The 23,108-nt window shown below is 39.3% G+C and overlaps 1 protein-coding gene across 6 annotated transcripts in view; it reads left to right on the top strand.

The window, feature by feature from the left end:
* The window catches only part of fam110b (family with sequence similarity 110 member B), a 160,797-nt gene that overhangs the window by 78,272 nt on the left and 59,417 nt on the right, over positions 1 to 23,108 (top strand). The window contains exon 3 of one of the 6 annotated variants that reach the window (XM_073041976.1): positions 11,821 to 11,968. The exons of 3 other annotated variants lie outside the window; for them this stretch is intronic. The gene's annotated coding sequence lies outside the window, so the exon portion shown is untranslated. Of the gene's footprint in view, positions 1 to 4,690; positions 4,775 to 7,885; positions 11,969 to 23,108 lie in introns of those variants that run through there. 2 more of the 6 variants (XM_073041967.1, XM_073041995.1) reach the window with 2 other exon arrangements.

Genomic DNA, 23,108 nt, shown 5'->3' with positions numbered 1-23,108 from the left:
AATATTTGTATCTACATACAGGTTCCCCCCGCTGTCTGAAGTTAGTGTTCCTATAAAACAGTTTATAAGCCGAAATGTCGTAAAGCGAAGAAGTAATTACCATTAATTTATATGGAAACATTTTTTGAGCGTTCCCAGACCCAAAAAATAACCTACCCAATCATACCAAATAACACATAACACCTAAAATAATACGAACATATAGTAAAAACAAAAATGATATGATAAATATACAGTCTATATAAAGTAGAAATATTGCATGTACGATGTAGTTTCACTTATTAGAATGGGGAAGAGAGCGAGCCAGAATCAATTTGGGATCTTGGGATTGTTTACATTCTAGCTTTGAGAGTCTCACCTGTTATATTGGCTAAAAACAACAACCATATCCATTTGTGCTCTGTGTCTATATTCATGCAGTAAATTGTGCCCATATCCAGAGTGTAATTAGGTTGCATTTGACACAGTTCCTAATAAAGACTCGTTAATATAGCTGAGGAGTATTCTTGGGTGTCCCAGAGCAGAAAGAGCTTGTTCTCAAATTAGCTGATTGAAAGGTGGGACTGGAATAAAAAGTAGTAAGCATACAAAGCCTGAATAGGAGCATCGGACCAGGGTTGTCTTAGTTAAGGAAAGAGAGCACTATGGCTAGGAATGAATTAGATGAGAATTTTAAAATAGTAGTTGTTTGATGGGACTTCAATGCAAAAGGCAGTTGTCCTATCCACCATCCATCAAGAATACAGAGGCTTAAGTGAGTCAGTGCATGATCTTTCAGGCTTTGCTACACTTCGTTTGAGGCTTCAAGTTGTTACACTACATAAAGGTAAACATGTCATTAATGAATAGCGTAACAGGACACATTGAAGGAGATGCTGGGCTGTGTAGCTCGGAGGGCCTGTTCTCAGCTGTATAATAAAATATTTTTTTTTAAATATAGGTTTCACTTACGGAAGAGCAATTTTAATGTATGAGCAATGTATGTCACTGTATACAACTGTGAGATTCATTTTCTTGTGGACATACTCAGTAAATTCAAGAAACACAATAGAATCAACGAAAGACCGCACCCTATGGGGTTGACAAACACCCAATGTGCAAAGAACAACAAACTGCAAATATGGAAGAGAAAATATAAATAAGCAATAGATACTGAGAATATGAGATAAAGAGTCCTTGAAATTGAGTCCATAGGTTATGGGAACATTTCAGTGATGGGACAAGTGGTTATCCCCTTTGGCTCAAGATGGTAGTAGCTGTTCCTGAACCTGGTATTGTGGGTCCTGGGGCTTTTATGCTGCCTTCCTTATGGCAGCAGCAAGAAGAGAACGTGGCCTGGATGTTGGGGGCCCTTGATGGATCCTGTTTTCCTGTGACAGTGCTCCATGTAAATGTGTTCAATGGTTGGCAAGGCTTTAACTGTAATAAACTGGGCTGTATCCACTACTATTTGCAGGATTTTCTGTTCAAGGGCATTGGGGTTTCCATACCAGATTGTGACACAGCCAGTCTCTGCCACACATCTATAGAAGTTTGTCCAGATTTTCAATGTCATGCCAAATTTTTGTAAACTTTTAAGAAAGTAAAAAAGCTGCTCTGCTTTCTTTGTAATTGCACTTGCATGCTGAGCCAAGGACAGATCCTGAGAAATAGCAACACTAAGGAATTTAAGGTTGCTGACACTCTGCACCTCTGATCCCAATGAGGTCTGGCTCATGGGCCTCCACTTTCCTCTGCCTGAAGTCAATAATCAGCTTGTTGTTCTTGCTGACATTGTGAGAGAGGTTGTTGTTGTGGCACCACTCAGCCAGATTTTCATTCCATCTCTTACTTGCTGATTTCGTCACCACCTTGGATTCAGCCATTGGCAAACTTAAATATAGCACTGGAGCTGTGCTTAGCCACACGATCGTAAGTGTAAAGCGAGTAGAGTGTGAGGTTAACCACACAGCCTTGTTGTACAGCTGTGCTGATTTAGATTGTGGAGGAGATGTTGGCAATTTGACTGGGGTCTGCAAGTGAGGAAATTGAGGTTCTAATCTAATCGCACAAGATTCTAATTGAGGCCAAGGTTTTGAAGCTTATTGATCAGCTTTGAGGGAATGATGGTATTGAATGCCAAGCTGTAGTCAATAATGAGCATCCTGATGTGTGCATCTTTGTTGTCCAAATGTTGCTGGGTTGAGTGAAGAGCCAACAAGATGGCATCTGCTGTGGACCATTTATACCAGTAGGCAAATTGCAGTGGATCCAAGTCTCCTCTTAGGCAGGTGTTGATGTGTTTAATCGCCAACCTCTCCAAACACTTCAACACAATGGATGTAAGTGCCACTGGACGATAGTCATTGAGGCAGGTCACCACACTCTTCTTGGGCACCAGAATAATTGAAGCTTGCTTGAAGCAGGTGGGTAACTCAGACTGCTGAAGTGAGAGGTTGAATAAAGAAATCACCTAAATTTGTCCTCTGTTAGGCTTTGTTCATGACTTGTGCTGTGTGACCAATTTCTTGTCGAGCCATGCACTGTATGTAGTGCTGTTTCAGCTGCTTATTTTGTTGCACATTGAGCTCTGCGGAGTAAAAGATTCAGTATATTACAAAAAAAAACTGACTGGTTAGTGTTACTTGGCACTACTGCATACCAACCTTTCATAGCAATTATGTTAAAAGAAACACTCAATAATTAGTATGATAAATAACATATTTTAAAATTGTATGTTACCTTCAATAAATTAAAAAAAAAACACAAACAGCTTGTGGAGTCTAACTGCTGGAAGGTACTTTCTGCCAATATAGTTAGCAGGATACAAATCTGATTGGTCTCTACCCTTCCTCAACGAAGAGGCTTTTGGGCAAGCTTCATTATAATTTTGTGGGGTAACATTTGTAGTTGGTTCGCGGATGGTACTTAAAGCATTGAGGCTGGCCCGACCAACAGGTTGCATGTAAGGGATTGCCCTTCATTTTAGGTCTGTTTTTAATTTGATCTCCATATGCAATGCGTAATGGAAATGAAAGCAATGATACTTAAGGTGAAGGTGATCGGAGGCAGGACTTACTTAGACAGGAGCATGCAGAAGTAATTAAGTCCCCAATTGAATTCATCTTGTATATTTTTCTATTAAATTCCTGTCTAAGTGAACATGCCATGTTGCTATTACACCCTCCTACAAGCATTAAATGTGATCTCATTGAAGCATTTTAAAGAAACATGAGTTGATCCCTTATTTAACAGATAGCACTTGTCATCTCAGAAGATGAAATATCTTGGATGCTGTCTTTTAACTTGGAAATTACTAAAACTCTTAACTTTCAAACTGATCTTATAGACAATAATAGGCTTGAGAAGAGTGTTACCTTTTGCTTTAGTAATGTTTGTAATTCTTTAAACAACGAATTGCATCATACATGCCTGTACCTGATTGGCATGCTGTATTAATATGGTTATGTGAGGCTTTCTGAACCCAATTTACTTCGGTGTTTTAAAGATAATAAAAATATATGTTTGTAGACCTGGTTGTTGATATTTTTAAAGTGGTATGTATGATATCGCCCCGTGAAGCCAATTGGAGCACTCCTGCAAGAGTTGTGATGTGTCCAGTATGGTTCACTCTGACCTGCTTAAATGTTCCAGATGTTACATTTGATCAAACCAGTGGGGAGGGTTATAGCAGTTGTGGAAAGATAGTGCTGAAATGCTGTTCTAATCACTTTAGGCTTAACAACTATACATTTTTAATACCTAAATCCATTTTTACAGATATTTTAATGATTTGATGCCAGGCTTTTACAATTGTCTTGGACAGACCCGATTTTCGGAGAGCAAAAACACAGAATTTGCAGATTGCTCGGTCTGTGGTATGTACGGTGGACGTTTAGAAAGATCCCTTGTGCATTTAGTTGTCATGGAAACACATTTTTGATTTCAAAGCCATTGGACTAGTTTCAAGCACGTGAACACACTAACTGTAGGCCTAGTTCTGAATTTTACTAGATCTTTGAGCATTTAGGTAATCGATATATTTATTGGTGAAGCTTTAATGTACCTTTCTTCAGTTTGCATTTTACAGGTCAGCAAGAACAAATTGGCTGCAGAATAAAAGCAATTTCAAAGAGGGAATTTTGCACTTGCTGAGTAATCTCTATGAATAGCTGTATCAAGATAATTGCAGCTTGTCCTGTGCTTAGAAAGCTGAGAACTTACAGATTAGCTGATATTTTCCCCCTTCAGTGCAATATAGATTGTCCATTACTGACGAGATACCTATTGCTCAGTGGAGAGCCATGTTAATGCATCTGTCAAGAGGTTCTCTAGTGCATTGTGATTTCTAGTCTTTTATTTATCAGCCTTTTGGTTTAAGCACTTAAAGATGGGTCAGTTTGATGAGGAGTATCTGGTATTTTTTTGCCTATTACTTGCTGCCTCATTTTCCCCACTCTATTAAAGCTGCTATAAATGATAACTTGAGCAGGCAAATGGTGCGAGCCATCATCTTTCTGGGTTTACTGTTTAATTTACTGTGTAAATTTTGTGATATGGGTTTTTTCTATTAGTTTTTTGATTGTCTGGTGCTTCTGATGGGACAATTAAGTAAAAGAAATGAATGGTTGATATTTCAGGCCGAGTCCTTCATCAGGACTCTGCCTGAAAGTATTGGCGCGAAACGTCAACTATTCATTCCTTTCCATAGTTGCTGCCAAATCTGCTGAGTTTCTTCATCATTTTGTGTGTGTTGCTGTGGATTTCCAGCATCTGCAGAATCTCTTGTGTTTAGGTAAGAAATACCTGTATTTCCCAATGTTAATATTTCCACAGTGTAACTTTTATTTCAACTATGAATTTAGTTTGCTAAATGTGTGGTGGTCATACAGGAAATGTTAGAAAAATATCAGCAGGAAAATATCTTAAATGAAATTGTACTTTTTAAAGTTACATTTTTAAAGTTTAATATAATGTAGATATTTTAATGTTGGGAAGCATTGTTTCTCAGCAATTATGATATGGAGTGAAGGTTGGAGCTCAGTTTTTTATTGAGTTGTAGGTGACTTTATTCTGACATATAATACTAATTTTGGAAAATACTAGTTATAATCCCATTCCACAGAAACATTTAAGTTATGAGTAATTAATGGTGCAGGGACATATTGGTAAATGGAACTTTTGAGTAGCAATGAATTCATTTCCATTTAAAAACACAAATTGCTGATTCCAAATAAAACTAGGATTTTGTTTACTGTAACCGTTTTGGAACCTGTGTATGACCTTTGCTTCTCAAAATAAAGTAAATATCAGTTCACTGTGTTCGAAACGATCAGCATGGACTAACCTTGAGTTGTGATTGTTTCTTTAAACCACCTTTTATTCTCTTTATTTTCTTTATGGAAAGATGATTTAAACATAGTTCTGACAACCCTTCCTGGTCTTGTTTGTGTAGCCTGGTGGCCTTCCTGGCAACTATTATCTCTTCTTTTAAAGCACAAATACTTCCAAGAAATTCATATGAACACAAGGAAGCATTTCTATATTGTGCCTGAAGCACCTTATAGAATTAACAGCTCAACACATATCTCAAGTTTTGGGATCTTGCCATATATGAAGAGTGCTAATAAAAGCCCCTTTTGCTTCATTTGGAGAACGATAAATTTGTAGGTTTTCTTGCCCTCTTCAGATTTCTGTGTTCCAGGCCTCATGAAGCAACTGAATGTAGTTTTTGAGGACTTTAAAACAAAGTTACAGATTTTGCCTCCTTTGGCAGAGGGAATTAAAATGACTTGAAAAGCAAAATCACACTGATTCACCAAACAGTCTCTTTTTTTGTTACTTCATGATTGTAGTTATTTGATTTCTAAGTAATGTGGGTGTGCGCAATGTCTGGCTAGGGCAGAACTCACAGCCTGCTTGGTGCTATAAACTTGTTTTGGAACTTCATTGTTCAGAAATGTTAAGTGGTAAAATAAAATCACCTCCTGCCATCCCAAAGCTCTTCCACTCTCTGCAGTGTGCAATTTGGAAGTGTGAAGTGGTACAGCATGTGATAGGATGAATGTGACTCCAATAATACTCCACATCTAAGGAAAGCAGCCCACTCAAAGTACCATCCACCACCTTAAGCGTTCATTCCCAATATCAAGACCTGCCATGTGTACCATTTACAAAAATAATCAGCCTGTGTTCCAGCAGCATTTCCAAAATTTGTAACCTCTCCCATACAGAGAGAGACATCCTGTGGAAACTTGTCCCCTCCAAGTTCTATAACATTTATATCATGACGAAGTCCAAATCTGGATTTTGTTACCTAATAGAATTACGGTAGTACTTTCACCAGAAGTATTACAGTGGTCAAGAAGGCGGCTCAAAAGACCAATTAAGATTCGGAACTAAGTGCTGTCTTCACTTATGATACCCACAATATAAAATGTTTACTTTCTTTTAAAGCCGTCACCTGTTTAAATATGAAATTCCACAAAAATGACCAATGAGCATCGATTTCACTGAACCACTGCTCCATCATCCGGGGGAAATGGATTTGTTACAGGCAAATGATAAATAAAGAATTAGTTAGGTTTGAGAAGAAATGTTATTGGCAGCAAAAATTTAAACCTACTGTCAGAAACACTGATTTGACGTTATTTCAGAAATAATGGCTCAGAATTTTTCTGAGGAAGGACCACCACCTGCATCCTCTGCTCACTGTCCCACACTTAGTTAATTCAGGTCTATAAAGCTGAACACATTGGCTAATAGCACCCTGGATATGGTTAGTGAGGCCTGTGTCATGGCCTAGTGCATCATAATTGGGTCAGCTGGTTAGAACGGAAATCTTCGCTTGCCAAAACAAAACTTGTGCCAGATGACAGAGCCAGGCATACTGCTTTCCCATCTGTCAAAGCTGTCAGTAATTTTAATTTATTGTCTTTGAGACTATTATTTAATGAAATTACATATTTAAGGTCTGAAAAGCTACTAAACATGATTTGATGAACCCACCTAAAATACAAACAATTAATTAAATTTACAAATGCAAATAGTTCATTGTTTTTAAAACAGTGAAGTCTGCATTAGACCCAGATCTTGCCTTCCTTGCAGATTTAAAATCTGAAAATGGTTATTGTCAAGTTATTGTCAAACTATGCATGTACAATGCAACACTGATATTGGTCTTCTCCAGATAGTCATGAAGTACAGGAAGGCCATGGGTGTTAATGAAAGAAAGGACATTAACTTTTCTTCCCCCCCCCTCCCGCATGAAAAAGAAAAGAACCACAACGTGAAGATCCCAGAATCCTCGCACGACGCAGCAAAAAGCCACCGCAATAACAATCACTGACCTACTCATAACAATCCCCGGCCCCTTCATTTACAGAAAAGAACAGCAACAGTAGCAAACTCCCAACACAAATTAACAGATCATTCACAAGAGAGGAAACACCAAAAAAACTGAAGGAATCTATATAATGCACACCCTAATAATTTCCGAAATCTCAGAATATGGGAAATCTTTTTGCTGCATATGAGGATCCAGGATGTTGACGTATAGAACAGAAACATTCACTGTCAACAACCTTCCAATACATTTGGGGCTTCCATAAAGAGTGAACTCATCTCTTTTTTTTAGAAAATTAATTTGAAGGTTAGTTTTGATTTTTTTTCCTTATTTTTGACAGAGTTATAAACTTATTTTTTTTTCTCATTATCCTTTTAAAAGGTTATGTCAGTGAGGTCTTCTGAGCATGCAAGATGTATAGCAACAGAGCTCTGTTTCTGAGCGAGCCCAATGTGCTGTAGCACCACAGACCAATTTGCTGCCTTTGGGTAGGGCAGCAGATTGTCAGCTGCAAGTAGGCCTTGGGTGGTGCAGTCTAAAACCTTGCTCCCCAGCGTCTGTGTCAGGACTGAAATTGGCAGGAATGGTATTTTGCTTACTTTTAAAGCCTGCAAGGATTTTAGTTTTTAAATGTTTCTGATGCTAGGAGTCTTTTTGAAGAAGAGTATAATTCAAGTAACAAAATAATTAAAATAAAACCAAGTTGCTTTCAACCCTGTCTTCTAATTGCAAACGTAAAATCCCCATTGAAATCAATAGTGTTAGATGTGATGCTACACCAGATCTGTACAGGTGGTGGGTGGTGGGCTTGGAATTCCACAAGATTGGGCTCTGCTGCTTGGATGTCATTTGGAGTCCAGTAATGGAATAATTTTGGCTGATGAAGCGCCATCTGCCACTCAGTAAGTCTTGAACTTCTGCATGCGCCATCGAATGTGAGCATTCAAAATGAACTGCCATTTTTGACACAAAAAAGCTCATGGTTTCAAAGTTAATTTATTATCAAAGTTTCCATACTATATACAACCTTGAGACTAGTCTCCTTATAGGCAGCCACAAAACAAAGAACCTATTTAAAAAAAGACTGTCAAACACCAAACCTGCAGAAAAAAAATCAAGTCATGCAAGCATTAAAAATAAGCAAATACATTCAGAACTGAAGTTCACAAAAGTGGGTTCACAGCCACAAAGCCAGTCATCACTGCAACCAATAGGAGAGCCCGTATGTTATAACCCACAGCCTCAGTTCAATATAGAGACAAGTAAACCTTGTTCCAGGTCCCGCCGCCTCAACTCACCCTGCACACACTACACCGCAAGTATGCTGCACCTTCAAGATTTCAGTTCATACAGCAAAAATGCCAGGTAGCAGTGGCGGTTCAACAGCTCAACTCTGAAAGAGAAGTTACAGGCTATTGATTATATTTGAGAAAAAGTAGTTTTTTGTTTTGTTTGCTACCTGTAAGTCATCGCTGTGCTTCACCAGCGCCATTTTGATCTGAAACTGCTGACACTGTTACACTGTTTATTCATTTGCTTTCAACAAGTAATGAAGCAATGGAGCTCTCTGGATGAATCCAGTGACATTGGAAAATCCTGGTCATATGCTGCGTGGAAAGATGATGCTTATAATATTTCCTAGTTAGCTCTTCTCTGAAAAAAAGCAGCAGAAGGTTTTTCATTTTTTACTTTGAGAGTTGAGAAACTCCAAGAGCCCTTATTACCACTGGCAGGCTGTCCAAATCTCTTCAGAGGTGACTTTGGTGCACCTGCTGTATTTTGACCATAAGACATAGGAGCAGAATTAGGCCATTTGGCTCATCAAGTCTGCTCCACCATTCAATCAAGGCTAATCCTTTTTTTCCTCCTCCTCAACCCCGTTCCCCGGCTTTCTCCCCGTAACCATTGATGCCAGGTCCAATCAAGAACCTATCAATCTCTGCCTTAAATACACCCAGCAACCAGGCCTGTACAGCTGCCTGTGGTAACAGATTCCACAAATTCACCACCCTCTGTCTAAAGAAATTTCTCCACATCTCTGTTTTGAAAGGGCGCCCCTCTATCCTGAGGCTGTGGCCTCGTGTCCTAGACTCTTTCTCCCCCTCCAACCATGGGAACCATCCTTTCCACATCTACTGTCTAGGCATTTTAACATCTGAAAAGTTTCAATGAGATCCCCCCTCATCTTGTTAAATCCCAGCGAGTACAGACCCAGAGCCTCAAACATTCCTCATATGTTAACCTTTTCATTTCTGGAATCATCCTTGTGAACCTCCTCTGGACCCTCTCCAATGTCAGCACACCTTTTCTAAGATGAGGGGCCCAAAACTGTTCACAATACTCAAGATGAGGCCTCACCAGTGCCTTACAAAACCTCAGCATCACATCCCTGCTCTTGTATTCTAGACCTTTTGAAATGAATGCTAACATGGCATTTGCCTTCCTCACCACCGACTCAACCTGCAAGTGAACCTTTAGGTGTTCTACACAAGGACTCCCAAGTCCTTTTGCATCTCAGATTTTTGAATTTTCTCCGTTTAGAAAATAGTCGGTATATTTATTTCTACTACCAGAGTGCAGTACCATGCATTTTCCAACATTGTATTTCATTTGCCACTTTCTTGCCCATTCTCCTAATCTGTCCAAGTCCTTCTGCATCCGATCTGTTTCCTCAACACTACCTGCCACTCCACCAATCTTCGTACCATCTGCAAACTTGGCAACAAAGCCATTTATTCCATCATCTAAATCATTTATATACAGCATAAAAAGAAGTGGTCCCAATACCGACCCCTCCACAACACCACTAGTCACAGGCAGTCAACCAGAAAAAGATCCTTTTATTCCCACTTGCTGCCTCCTACCAATCAGCCAATGCTCTAACCATGTTAGTAACATTCCTGTAATACCATGGGCTCTTAACTTAGTAAGCAGCCTCATGTGTGGCACTTTGTCAAAGGCCTTCTGAAAGTCCAAATATACAACATCCATTGCATCCCCTTTATCTATCCTACTGGTAATCTCCTCAAAGAATTCCAACAGGTTCGTCAGGCAGGATTTTCCCTGAAGAATACCATGTTGACTTTGTATCATTTTGTCCTATGTCACCAGGTAGTTCATCACCTCATCCTTAACAATTGACTCTTAACATCTTCCCAACCACAGAGGTCAGGCAATATTTCTTCCTCAAAGAATTCCAACAGATTTGTCAGGCAAGATTTTCCCTTAAGATTTCCCTATGCTGACTTTGGTCTTTTATGCACCTTCAAGTACCCCGAGACCTCATCCTTAATAATGGACTCCAACCTCTCAAGTCAGGCTATTGGCTAATAATTTCCTTTCTTCTGCCTCCCTCCCTTCTTAATAACTGGAGTGACATTTGCAACTTTTCAGTCCACAGGAACCTTTCCAGAATCTCATGATTCTTGAAAGATCATTTGTAATGCCTCCACATTCTCTTCAGCTATGTAGTCCACGTGCTTCAGTTGACTTACCTACCTTCAGCTTCCCAAGCACCTTCCCCTTAGTTACAGCAATTACAGTCACTTCTGCCCGCTCTGCTCTCAAATTTCTGGCATACTGCTAATGTCTTCTACTATAAAGACTGATGCAAAGTATTTTTACATTCGTCGGCCCTTTCTTTGTCTCACATTACTACCTCTCCAACGTCATTTTCTAGTGGTCCAATGTCCACTCTCAGCTTTCTTTTACTCCTTATAAATCTGAATAAAAAACATATGGTATCCTTTTTGATATTTTTGGCTAGCTGGCCTTCATATTTAATCATTCCTTTCCTTAGGTTTTTAAAATTGTAATCTGTTGGCTTTAAAAGCTTCCCAACCCTCTAACTTCCTACTAATATGCTCTTTTATTTGTTTTTATGCTGGCTCTGACGACTGCCTATATTGGCCATGGTTGCCTCATCTTCTCTTTAGAATACTTCTTAATCTTTGGGACGTACCTTTCCTCTGCCTTCCAGATTGTTAGCAGAAACTTGAGCCATTGCTGTTCAGCCATCGTCCCTACTAGTGTCCCGTTTCAATCAACCTCTGTACTTCCCTTTACTCCGCAGTAATAATGATACATCTGACTTTTTCTTCCTCTCAAACTGCTAGATGAATTCTATCATACCATGATCACCACCTCCTAAGGGTTCCTATACCTTAAGCTCCTTAATCAAATCTGGATCATTACACAATATCTGATCCAGAATTGCCTTTCCCCTTGTGGGTTCAACCACAAGCTGCTCTAAAAGCCATCTCATAGGTATACTGCAAATCCTCTCTTTTGGGGTCTACCACCAACCTGATTTTCCTGATCTGCTTGCATATTTTGTCCCCATGTTACACTTCAACTCATCCCATTGACTGCAATTTTGTCCTTCCTCACAGTCTCACTACACACTGTATCTACTTGTATACAAACTGCCCCATTCTCAGCTCTATCACTTCAGTTTCCATCCCCCTGACATGTTGATTGTTCATTTAATTCCATAGATGCTGTCCATTTCCATTCCGATATGTACATCCATGGCCTTCTCCACTGACATGATGAGGCCATACTTAGATTGGAGGAACGACACCTTGTATTCCGTTTGGGTAGCCTCCAACCTGATGGCATGAACGTCGATTTTTCAAACTTTTGGTAATGCCCTCCACACCCCTTCCTTCACCATTTCCCATCCCTTTTTCCCTCTCTCACCTTATCTCTTTGCCCACCCATCACCTCCCTCTGGTACTCCTCCCCACTTCTTCCTTTCTTCCATGGCCTTCTGTCTCTTTCACCAATCAACTTCCCAGCTCTTTACTTCATCCCTCCCCCTCCAGGTTTCACCAATGACCTGTGTTTCTCTCTCCCCTCCCCTCAGCCTTTAAATCTACTCAACTTTATTTCTCCAGTCTTGTTGAAGGGTTTCGGCCCAAGAAGTCAACTATACTCTTTTCCATAGATGCTGCCTGACCTGCTGAGTTCCTCCAGCATTTTATTTTGTGCATTGCTTAGTTTGACACTAGACCCAACGATCTCCAGGTTGTGAATGCAAATAGCAAATGCATTTCTGGAAGCTGTACACAAAGAAGAGAGATGCTGAATTTTTTCTACAATTTTTACCATGTTCAAAGAGACACTACCACCAGTAATACCTGTCCCTCTCTCCTCTTTACAGAAAACTTGATTTTCTCTACTGTAGCTCTCTGGTTTTCTGTTTCCTCTAGCAAATGTTTTCATTATCAGAATTTCCAATGGAAAAGGCCTCTTGTTAACCTCACCATTATCCAGCATTCAAAACTGTCATTGCAGATGAAGCAGCCATTCATTTGCAGTTCTTCCAGTTTACTGTTCTGTATCCATGGTCCTCATGTGGTCTCCTCTTCAGCAGAGAAATCTGATGCAGATTCGGTGACTGTTCACAGAATAAATCCCTTTCAGATCAGTGCTGACCTTTTTTTTTTAACCTGGTTCTTTAATTTTCTACTTCATTCTTGCTCTCCTTTCTTTGGCCTCTCATGCTTTTGCAAACAGCCTGGTTGTAAGCTTGAGTATTTCGTTGTTCATCTGGACACATTACAGTTCTTGGAACTGGTTTAAATGAGACAATTTTAGGTTTTTCTACAAGGCATATCATAGCCTTGTAACATTGGCATTGTCTCCCATAGATGTTATCTAAATCACTGAGTATTTCCAGCAATATGACTCTTGTAAGAGAGTCGTGGGGAAGTACAGCACAGAAACAGGCTCTTTGGCCCATCTAGTCCATGCTAACCTATTTAAACCACCTACTCCTGTGTGCCTACAACAGGACCTTAGCCCTCTATACCCCTACTATCCATGAACGTATCCAAACTTCACTTAAACTTTGAAATCAAGCTCACATGCATCATTTGCATTGGCAGCTCACAACCTTCTGCGTGAAGAAGTTTCCCCTCAGGTTCCCCTTAAACTTTTCACCTTTCACCCTTAACCCATGACTTCTGATTGTACTCCACCCAACCTCAGTGGAACAAGCATGCTTGCGTTTACCCATCTTCTCATAATTTTGTATATCTCTATCAAATCTCCCCTGACTTCTGCGTTCTATGGAATAGTCCTAACCTAGACAATCTTTCCTTATAACTCGGGTCCTCCAGACCCAGCAACATCCTTGTAAATGTTCTCTGTACTCTTTCAATCTTACATCTTTCTTGTAGGTTAGTGACCAAAACTGTAAACAATACTGCAAATTAGGCCTCACCAATGTCTTGTGCAACTTCAACATTGCATCCCATCTCTTGTACCCAATATATTGATTTACGAAGGCCAATGTGCCAGAAGCTTTCTCTACAGCCCTATCTACCTGCGGTGACACTTTCAACGAATTATGGACCTGTTTTCCCGGATCCCTTTGTTCTACCACACTCCTCTGCTCTACCATTCATTGTGCAAGACGTGCCCTGGAAGGTCCTACTAAAGTGCCAAACCTCACACATGTCTGTATTACATTCAATCTGCCATTTTTCCAGCTGATGCAGATCCCTCTTTAAGCCATGATGGTCTTCCTTGCTGTGCACTACACCCCCAGTCTTGGTGTCATCTGCAAATTTGCTGGTCCAGTTAACCACACTATCATCCAGATCATTGATACAGATGACAAACAACAATGGACCCAGCACCCGATCCCTGCAGCACACCACTAGTCACAGGCACCCAGTCAGAATGCTAACCCTTTACAACCACTCTCCAGCTTCTCCCTCAAAGCCAATGTCTAATACAATTTAACCACAACACAAAAAATGCTGGAGGAACTCAACAGGTTAGGCAGCATCTATGGAAATGCACAGTTGACATTTTCAGGCCAAGACCCTTCATCAGGACTGGCCAAATTTACTACATCATCTTAAATGCCGAGTGACTGAACCATCTTGACTAACATCCCATGCAGGGCCTTGTCAGATGCCTTGCTAAAGTCCACGTAGACAACATTCACTGCTTTGCCTTCATCAGTTTTCCTGGTAACTTCCTTGAAAATCTCTGTAAGATTGTTTAGGCATGACCTGTCATGCATGTAGCCATGCTGATTATCCTTAATCAGCCCACTTCTATCAAAAGGCTCGTATATCCGGTCCCTTAGAATACCTTCCAATATCTTTCCAACTACAGATGTCAGACTCATAATTTGCTGCTTTACTTTTGAGCCTTGAGCAACGGAACACTGGCAATGCTCCATTCCTCAGGTGCCTCACCTGTTGCTAAGGATTATCTGCTAAGGCCCCGGCAATTTCTACACTTGACTCCCGTAGGATCCAAGGGAACACCTTGTCAGGCCCGGGAATTTATCTGCCTTGATTTGCCTCAGGATAGCAAACAGCTCCTCCTCTGTAATCTGTAAAGGGTCCATGAAGTTGATGCCACTTTGCCTCACTTCTATAGACTTTGTATCCGTCTTCCTGATTAAATACAGATGCAAAATAGTTAAGATAGGATCTTCCCCCATCTGTTTTGACTCCACACATGGACTACTGTTCTGATCTTCCAGAGGACCGATTTTGGCCATTGCAATCCTTTAAGACCATAAGATATAGGAACAGAAGTAGATCATTTTGCCCATTGAGTCTGCTCTGCCATTCAATCATGGGCTGATCCAATTCTTCCAGTTATCCCCACTCCCCTGCCTTCTGCCCATATCCTTTGATGCCCTGGTTAATCAAGAACCTATCTGTCTCTGCCTTAAATACACCCAATGACTTGGCCTCCACAGCCGCTCACAACAACAAATTCCACAGATTTACCACCCTCTGACTAAAGTAATTTCTCCGCATCTCTGTTCTAAATTGGACGTCCTTCAATCCTGAAGTCGTGCCCTCTTGTCCTAGAATCCTCTACCATGGGAAATAACTTAGCCATATCTAATCTGTTCAGGTCTTTTAATATTCGGAATGTTTCTATGGGATCCCCCCTCATTCTCCTGAACTCCAGGGAATACAGCCCAAGAGCTGCCAGATGTTCCTCATATGGTTACCCTTTCATTCCTGAAATCACTGTCGTGAATCTTCTCTGAACCCTCTCCAATGTCAGATAGAGATAGATAGATAGATACTTTATTCATCCCCATGGGGAAATTCAACTTTTTTTTTCCAATGTCCCATACACTTGTTGTAGCAAAACTAATTACATACAATACTTAACTCAGTAAAAAATATGATATGCATCTAAATCACTATCTCAAAAAGCATTAATAATAGCTTTTAAAAAGTTCTTAAGTCCTGGCGGTTGAATTGTAAAGCCTAATGGCATTATGTCAGTATATCCTTTCTAAAATAAAGAGCCCAAAACTGCACACAATACTCCAAGTGTGGTCTCACGAGTGCCTTATAGAGCCTCAACATCACATCCCTGCTCTTATATTCTATACCTCTAGAAATGAATGCCAACATTGCATTTGCCTTCTTCACAACCAACTCAACCTGGAGGTTAACCTTTGGGGTATCTTGCACAAAGATTCCCAAGTCCCTTTGCATTCCTGCATTTTGAATTCTCTCTCCATCTAAATAATGGTCAGCTCATTTATTTCTTCCACGTAAGTGCATGATCATACATTTTCCAACATTGTATTTCATTTGCCACTTCTTTACCCATTCTCCTGAACTATTTAAGTCTCTCTGCGGTCTCTCTGTTTCCTCAGCACTACCTACTGCTCCACCTATCTTTGTATTTAGCCACAAATTTAGCCACAAATCCATTAATGTACATTGACGTACATTGTAAAAAGCAGCGGTCCCAACACCAACCCCTGTGGAATTCCACTGGTAATCGGCAGCCAACGAGAATAGGATCCCTGTAATCCCCCTCTCTGTTTTCTGCCAATCAGCCAATGCTCCACCAATGCTAGTAACTTCCCTGTAATTCCATGGGCTCTTATCTTATTAAGCAGCCTCGTGTGGCACCTTGTCAAAGGGCTTCTGAAAATCCAAGTACTGCATCTCCTTTGCCTACCCTGCTTGTAATTTCTTCAAAAAATTGCAGTAGTATAGTCAGGCAGGATTTTCCTTTCAGGAAACCATGCTGGCTTTGGCCTATTTTGTCATGTGGTTCCAGGTATTCCATAATCTCATCCCTAATAATCGATTCCAAAAACTTCCCAACCACTGATGTCAGGCTAACTGGTCTATCGTTTCCTTTCTGCTGCCTCTCACCCTTCTTAGATAGCGGAGTAACATTTGCAATTTTCCAGTCATCCGGTACTATGCCAGAACCTCTTTATTCTTGAAAGATCATTGATCAGTACTCGAGGGTGCATTCCATCAGGTCCAGGAGATTTATCCACTCGCAGACCATTAAGCTTCCTGAGCACCTTCTCAGTTGTCATTTTCACTGCACATACGTCACTTCCTTGACGCTCTTTAATGTCCAGTATACTGCAGATGTCTTCCACTGTGAAGACTGATGCAAAATACGCATTCAGTTCCTCTGCCATCTCTGCATCTCTCATTACAATATCTCCAGCGTCATTTTGTATTGGTCCTATATCTACCCTCGACTCTTTTTAAAAGAAAAAGCTTTTAGTATCTTTGATATCAATCACCGACTTCCTTTCATGATTCATCTTTTTCTTCCTAATGACCTTCTTAGTTTCCTTCTGCAAGCTTTCAAAAGCTCCCCAATCCTCTATCTTCCCACTGGCTTTAGCTTCCTTGTATGCCCTCTCATTTGCTTTTACTTTGGCTGTGACTTCACTTGTCAGCCATGGTAGTGTCCTTCTTCCATTTGAAAATTTTTTCTTATTTGGAATATATCTATCTTTCACTTCCTTCATTTTTTGAAGAAACTACAGCCATTGCTGCTCTGCTGTCCTTCCTGCTAGTGTCCCTTTCCAGTCAACCTCTCATGCCGATGTAATTTCCTTTATTCTACTGAAATACTGACACATTGGAATTTAGTTTCTCCTTCTCAAATTTCAGTGATCTCGATCATATTGTTATCGCTGTACCGTAAGGGTTCTTGAAGGCAAATGACACCCCCCCCCCCCGCCATCTTTAGGAAAAACATTTTTTGAGAAACAAGTAATCTTGGGCTGAACTTTCATAAACCCTAATAGGTTTATGAAAGCAGATTGGTTATCAGTTTTAAAAATGGATGTGATAGACTTGAACAGGATAATTTCAGGTTAACTGGGAAGAGCTGGGAAATGAGACTGGCTTCTCTTACAAGGAGTTGAGATGAAATCCTAAAGGAATTCTAAGTAGCAGCATGATGGTAACATCCTTTGTTTGATTAATGCCTTCAGGCAAGATCGTACCTCCAATATCTGGTGGAGCTTTCATGTGGCTTCAGTATCTGTGTTTGGCTCTTTAACGTCTTTCAGTAGTTAAGAATAAGCAATAATTATTTCCTCACCAACAGCCTGTGAAACTGGATGACTCCAGATTAATTACTGTGAAGTTATTGGCATGAGTGCAAGTGCTGAATAGGTCAAAAATGATCTGAAGCTGATGAACATTTAAGTAACACAACATTCCACTGAGGGAATTTAATTTCAGGCTATTGTGATTTAAATAAGTTAGGTTTAAAATTTGTGCTTGTTCCCAAGTGTCTGCAGCAGTGAGGGCTAAATCTAGTATTAACAAAATCTGTACTGTATACACGTAGGTAGTGGGTTGTAATGAGCCTGACATCAAAGAATATTGTTTCCTGAAATTATCCATTATAACTCAAAATATAGATTTTCCATTGTTGTTCCTGATCTTGCTGATAAATAGAAAAATCACCACACTGACACGATGAATGGGTTAAATTAGCAGATAGGTTTAGAAACACATTATACTTGTAGATAATCAAAAACATTAGTGTACTAATGAATATGAAGAATCTTCTATTGAGAGTTTCAAGGGTGAGTTCTTAGCCTTACAGAAACTCACTTTCACAATAAGTGGATTTCCACTTAAATAGGTGAGAGGTCATTATAGGAAAATTAATATATTTCATTATGAAATATGGGTAGAATATTGTATGTAGCATGCCTTAATATGGGAACTAAAATAAAATTGTAGGTATTGAAATCTTGAAGTGTTCAGCAAGTGAGGCTGTGTCCATGCAGATACAGGTTTCCCCCCGCTATTCAAAGGTAGAGCGTTCCTACAAAACCGTTTGTAAACCGAAATGTTGTAAATCGAAGAAGCAATTACCAATAATTTATATGGAAAAAAATTTTGAGTGTTCTCAGACCCAAAAAAATAACCTATCAAATCAAACCAGATAACACACAGAACCTAAAATAACACTAACATATAGTAAAAGCAGGAATGATATGATAAATATACACCCTATATAAAGTAGAGATATTGTATGTACGGTGTAGTTTCACTTATCAAACTCCGGAAGACAGCGAAACAAAATCAATTTGGAGAAAAAAATCGGCACATATACACATGTGCAATCAACTGCCCACACAAGGCTTCACGGTCATTGTAGTCTTTCTCGGGGTAAACACACGTATAAAGCGGGCGTCTTTTTTTCGTAAAAGTGAAAATTCTCTTTGGTTAGCGAAAACAGATACTAATGTAGGTCTTTTGTAACAGCGAGGTGTCGTAAAGCAAACGTTCGAAAAACGGGGAACACCTGTATTAACATTTTTTTGAATAATGAAAGATGATCAGTCCTGGGATTTAACTCTTTATCCATAGATGTTACCTGTTTTGCTGATTATTTCCAAGAAATTCTGTTTTATTGCACTTATATAGCACAGTTTTAACATAAAACATCACAAGACTCTTCATGACAATATTGCCAAATACTTTTGCCATGAAGCCACAAAGGGATATTAGTGAAGAGTGTAGTGGTTAGCGTAACACTATTACAACTCTCCTAACACTGGTTCAATTCTGCTGCTGTCTGTAAGGAGTTTGTACGTTCTCCCTAGGTGTGACGCAGTGACTCACTGAGTGAGTCACCTCCAGCTACCTTCGACATTACAAATGATGCTTTGGATTTTGCCATCAATCAAAAACATGGTTTACATGCTGCAAATCATTTAGCTTGATTCTGGAATGAGGTCAATGCAGGTTGAACAATTTCCAATCAATTGTGATGATTAGCTACATTTATTTATGGAAGGTGAAGTGAAATGGCAACAAGAAAGGCTAGGAACATTTGTCAAAGCTGTCTCCACAAAATCATCTAAATTTATAGGAAAATAAGAGAACTAATGTCGGCATCCTCTTCCAGGCCAATATCAACAAGTATTGAGGCACTCAGCTGGCTTCATTCGGTAGACTATCCCATTTGAAAGTTCAACACCAAACTCTCAAAATGAGCACTGTCCTAGGAGTAGATTACTCGGCAGATGGAGAAAAATATTTGAGAATGTGCTCATAGCTTTTGTAGAAAGGTATAGCAACCCCACTGATCTTTGGGAACCTGCAGCTCATGACACTCAAAGTGGGGAAGCAACACTTTGGAATAACACTGAGAACCTTGGAGTCGTGCATCAAAAGAACACAGAAACCATGCAAAGTGGAAGGTGGTTGCCATGTTGGCCTCATTAGACAATAGGTGCAGGGGTAGGCCATTCGGCCCTTCGAGCCAGCACTGCCATTCAATGTGATCATGGCTGATCATTTCACAATCAGCACCCTGTTCCTGCCTTCTCCCCATATCCCTTGACCCCGCTAACTTTTAAGAACTCTATCTATTAGCCACCTTAAACCTACAAAAGTGGGTGAAAACTAGTTATTTTTAACGCTGAGTGAATGCAGAAAAAGATTGGTGATTGAGGAAAGCACCAATATTCCTCATTGGTAGGTCCCATGTGTTTTAGCTCTCTGTAAGCCAATTAAGGCGAGTGGATTTTTGTCAGGGACATTATTTGGTTTTCGTCAGCTTGAATTTGCCAATTTGCGTCTAGCTTAAAATTTGAATAAATAGAGGGAAAAAATTGAAATAGAACACGGCTTCATTTTTTCCATAGCTAATATAAATAACAGTCCCAGATTTAGTTGGATTTCACTTAGATGCTTGATTACACTTAGAACCTGTATTATGTTGAAAGTGAATATCATTACAGATGATGTTGACAGCTTCTGTGGGCACAAAGATCTAAAGCGTGATTAAAGCCACATCTGCCAGATAAGAAATTATTTTGAAAAAGGTGTCAAGACTACTTTGATCTTTGATTACATGGTGGTTTTAAGTAAATAAATTCTGTACTTTCAATTTATGATGCGTGTGCCTTTGAAGATTACTACTTTTAATTAAATCAGTTAAATATCCAGAATGGATTGTTTGAAAATACATTATAGAAATTCCAGTGTTTTCTCTTGATGCATATCCATGCAAAGACAGGTACCACTGTAATACTGTGAGGATGTGGGTCCAGTAGCTTTGTTTCTGATGAATGTTTCTGTTACTACACCAGTCTACCTTTCACAGAGCAAGTACTGCCTGGAGATAGCAGACCACTCCGGATTCCAATTTTAAACTTTGTGTCGACTGCCCCAAACCTTTTGCAGTGATGACACTTTGCTCTCAGATCACTTTTTTTCTTAGCTCAAACTAAAATTCAACTGCAGGAATACTTAACCTTGGCTTATTCCTGGGTAAGAAAAAATTTAATTCAGTGCTTGAAGCAAATAAGAAAAACTAATGGCCTTTAAATTTCTCAAGCTAAAGCCCTCTTCATTAATTTTTAAAAGTATACTAAACTGTACAGTTAGAAGACCTTTATTGAGTTCAGTATCATTTGTATTTTATTAAAAGGACCCTTGTATCTGAGTTAATAAGTTATATTCCTGAGACTCGAGTCCACAAACTAGGCTAACTTCTCAATGCTGCACTGAAGGGGTGAAACACTATCAGAAGCGTTACCTGGCAAGAGTGAATGACAGGTTGCATTTTCAAGTGGATGTTGAAAATTTCATGATGATCATGAGAAAAGAGGAATTTTCCATGGTATCTAAGCCAATATTTACTTATCCTGTATCAGATTTGCTTTAGAGAGACTAAATGCCTCTTGAAAAAGGAAATGGTGATGTACAATATATTGATGTACAAAAACATAAATGCTACATATTTTACTGCTTTCAACGAATGAATGGTACAGTGTGACTAAAAGTTTAATTTGTTGAAGTGTGTCTCATAGTCACATGCATGAGGTTATTAACAGAAGTACCATATATGAAATGGAAAGTATCTCCATCAGGGAAGACTGACTCTTGAATGGAGCAATTGTACATATTATGGGTTGTCATGAGTTTAGTTAGTTTCATCATATGCTTACAAATGCAGGATTGGCATTACAGTCAGAACAGACTTGTAGAGTTACCGCATTGTGGGATTTTAATTAAAAGATAATGTCAAAACTCATTTTGGCAATATGTGGCATAATGAAAGCTTTAATTAAATCCTTTTGTTGTTTTTTGGCCCTTTGATCTTGGATTAATATCCACATGCTTTATATCGCTCTTTAAACCAGAGAGAGCAGTGCAGCAGGAGTTATTAATGTAACTTGCTGTAGTCATGATGTACCCAGTTTCTTCTTTCCCCTTTCTCACTATTCCAAATCGGAACTCATATCATCATTTCACATTTTGTCCTGAAGCCAGTGAGCAATAGTGTGAAATACTGACAGAAATGCGGAGCAGTTGGGCAACATCTGTGGAAAGTTGAGTTTCTCATTCCACAGCTGCTGACTGACCCCGGTGTTTCTTGTATTTTCATTTCTTTTGTTGATTCACAGCATCCACAGTGTTTTTTGGCACTCGTGAGTTAACGGTGTGATTCCTTCAGCACTAGTGAAATCATGCATGGACATGACGAAGATCCATATTTCTTGGGGTAGATCTTAAAAGAATCTTGAAGGGAAATGTGTTCATGTTAGCTTATTTACAAGAGCCAGACCTGTAGAAATAGACACTTACCATGCTGAGAGCCTGAAGTCATCAGAAACTGTAGCTGTTAACTATTTTCAATATGCCATAGTTAGAGGTGCTGATCAGTTATTTATTATTGATTACCAATTGTCATTCAGCATTTTTATTACAATATAGTCTTGGGATTCTTTCCATTTGCTAGCTTTAACATTTGTTTTGAGCAATAGAATATCTGAGTTTTGGTATCGGTAAGCTTTTTTGGAAAACATTACAACAAAGTCAGAATGCCTTCATCTGCCATCCACACACATGATGGCGTTTCAAAACAGGAGTTTGGTTTTATATTTTGTGTCTTTGGCCTTTTATCCTTTTCCTACCATTTGATTGGAAAGCTCTGGTTTTGAAAAGTTGATTACACCTCATATGGATCTGAAATTGGCTTCCTAAGTCAGGAGAGGAACTATTTACCATCCGATTAGAATACTTTTTAATTGGAGTATCTAGCATTGTACTCAATGTATGAAGCCCACCGGATTCTCCAATTATAGATAGAGAGGGATTTCATGGCATCAAATCACATGGTATCATTCTAAAAATAATAAAAATAAATCAAAGTCGAAGCTTGTTCAAATACCTTCTGAAAGTTTTAAAAGAGAATAAAGATGAAAATTACCTACTATTAAAATTATTGTAATCCAATATTTGACATATATTTTAATTTGGAAATGATAAACAAGTGAAGGATGGGACATGCTTGAAGCAGGCTGTTCTGGCTTTTACCAACCAGTGTTACACTAACTGATGCAAATTTCCAATATATCTGAAATTCAAATTGTCCGTGCTGACATGACCTTTTGGCAGCTCTATCCTCTTGTCCTGAACACATCTGAAATTAGAATTGTTAATCATCCCTGGATAACAGTGCAATAAAAGCATTGATTTTTTTT

Source organism: Hemitrygon akajei, chromosome 1 (genome assembly GCF_048418815.1).
Source record: "Hemitrygon akajei chromosome 1, sHemAka1.3, whole genome shotgun sequence".
NCBI lineage: Eukaryota > Metazoa > Chordata > Chondrichthyes > Myliobatiformes > Dasyatidae > Hemitrygon > Hemitrygon akajei.
The sequence above is the reverse complement of the archived record's forward strand: the minus strand, read 5'-3'. Positions and strand labels throughout refer to the sequence as shown.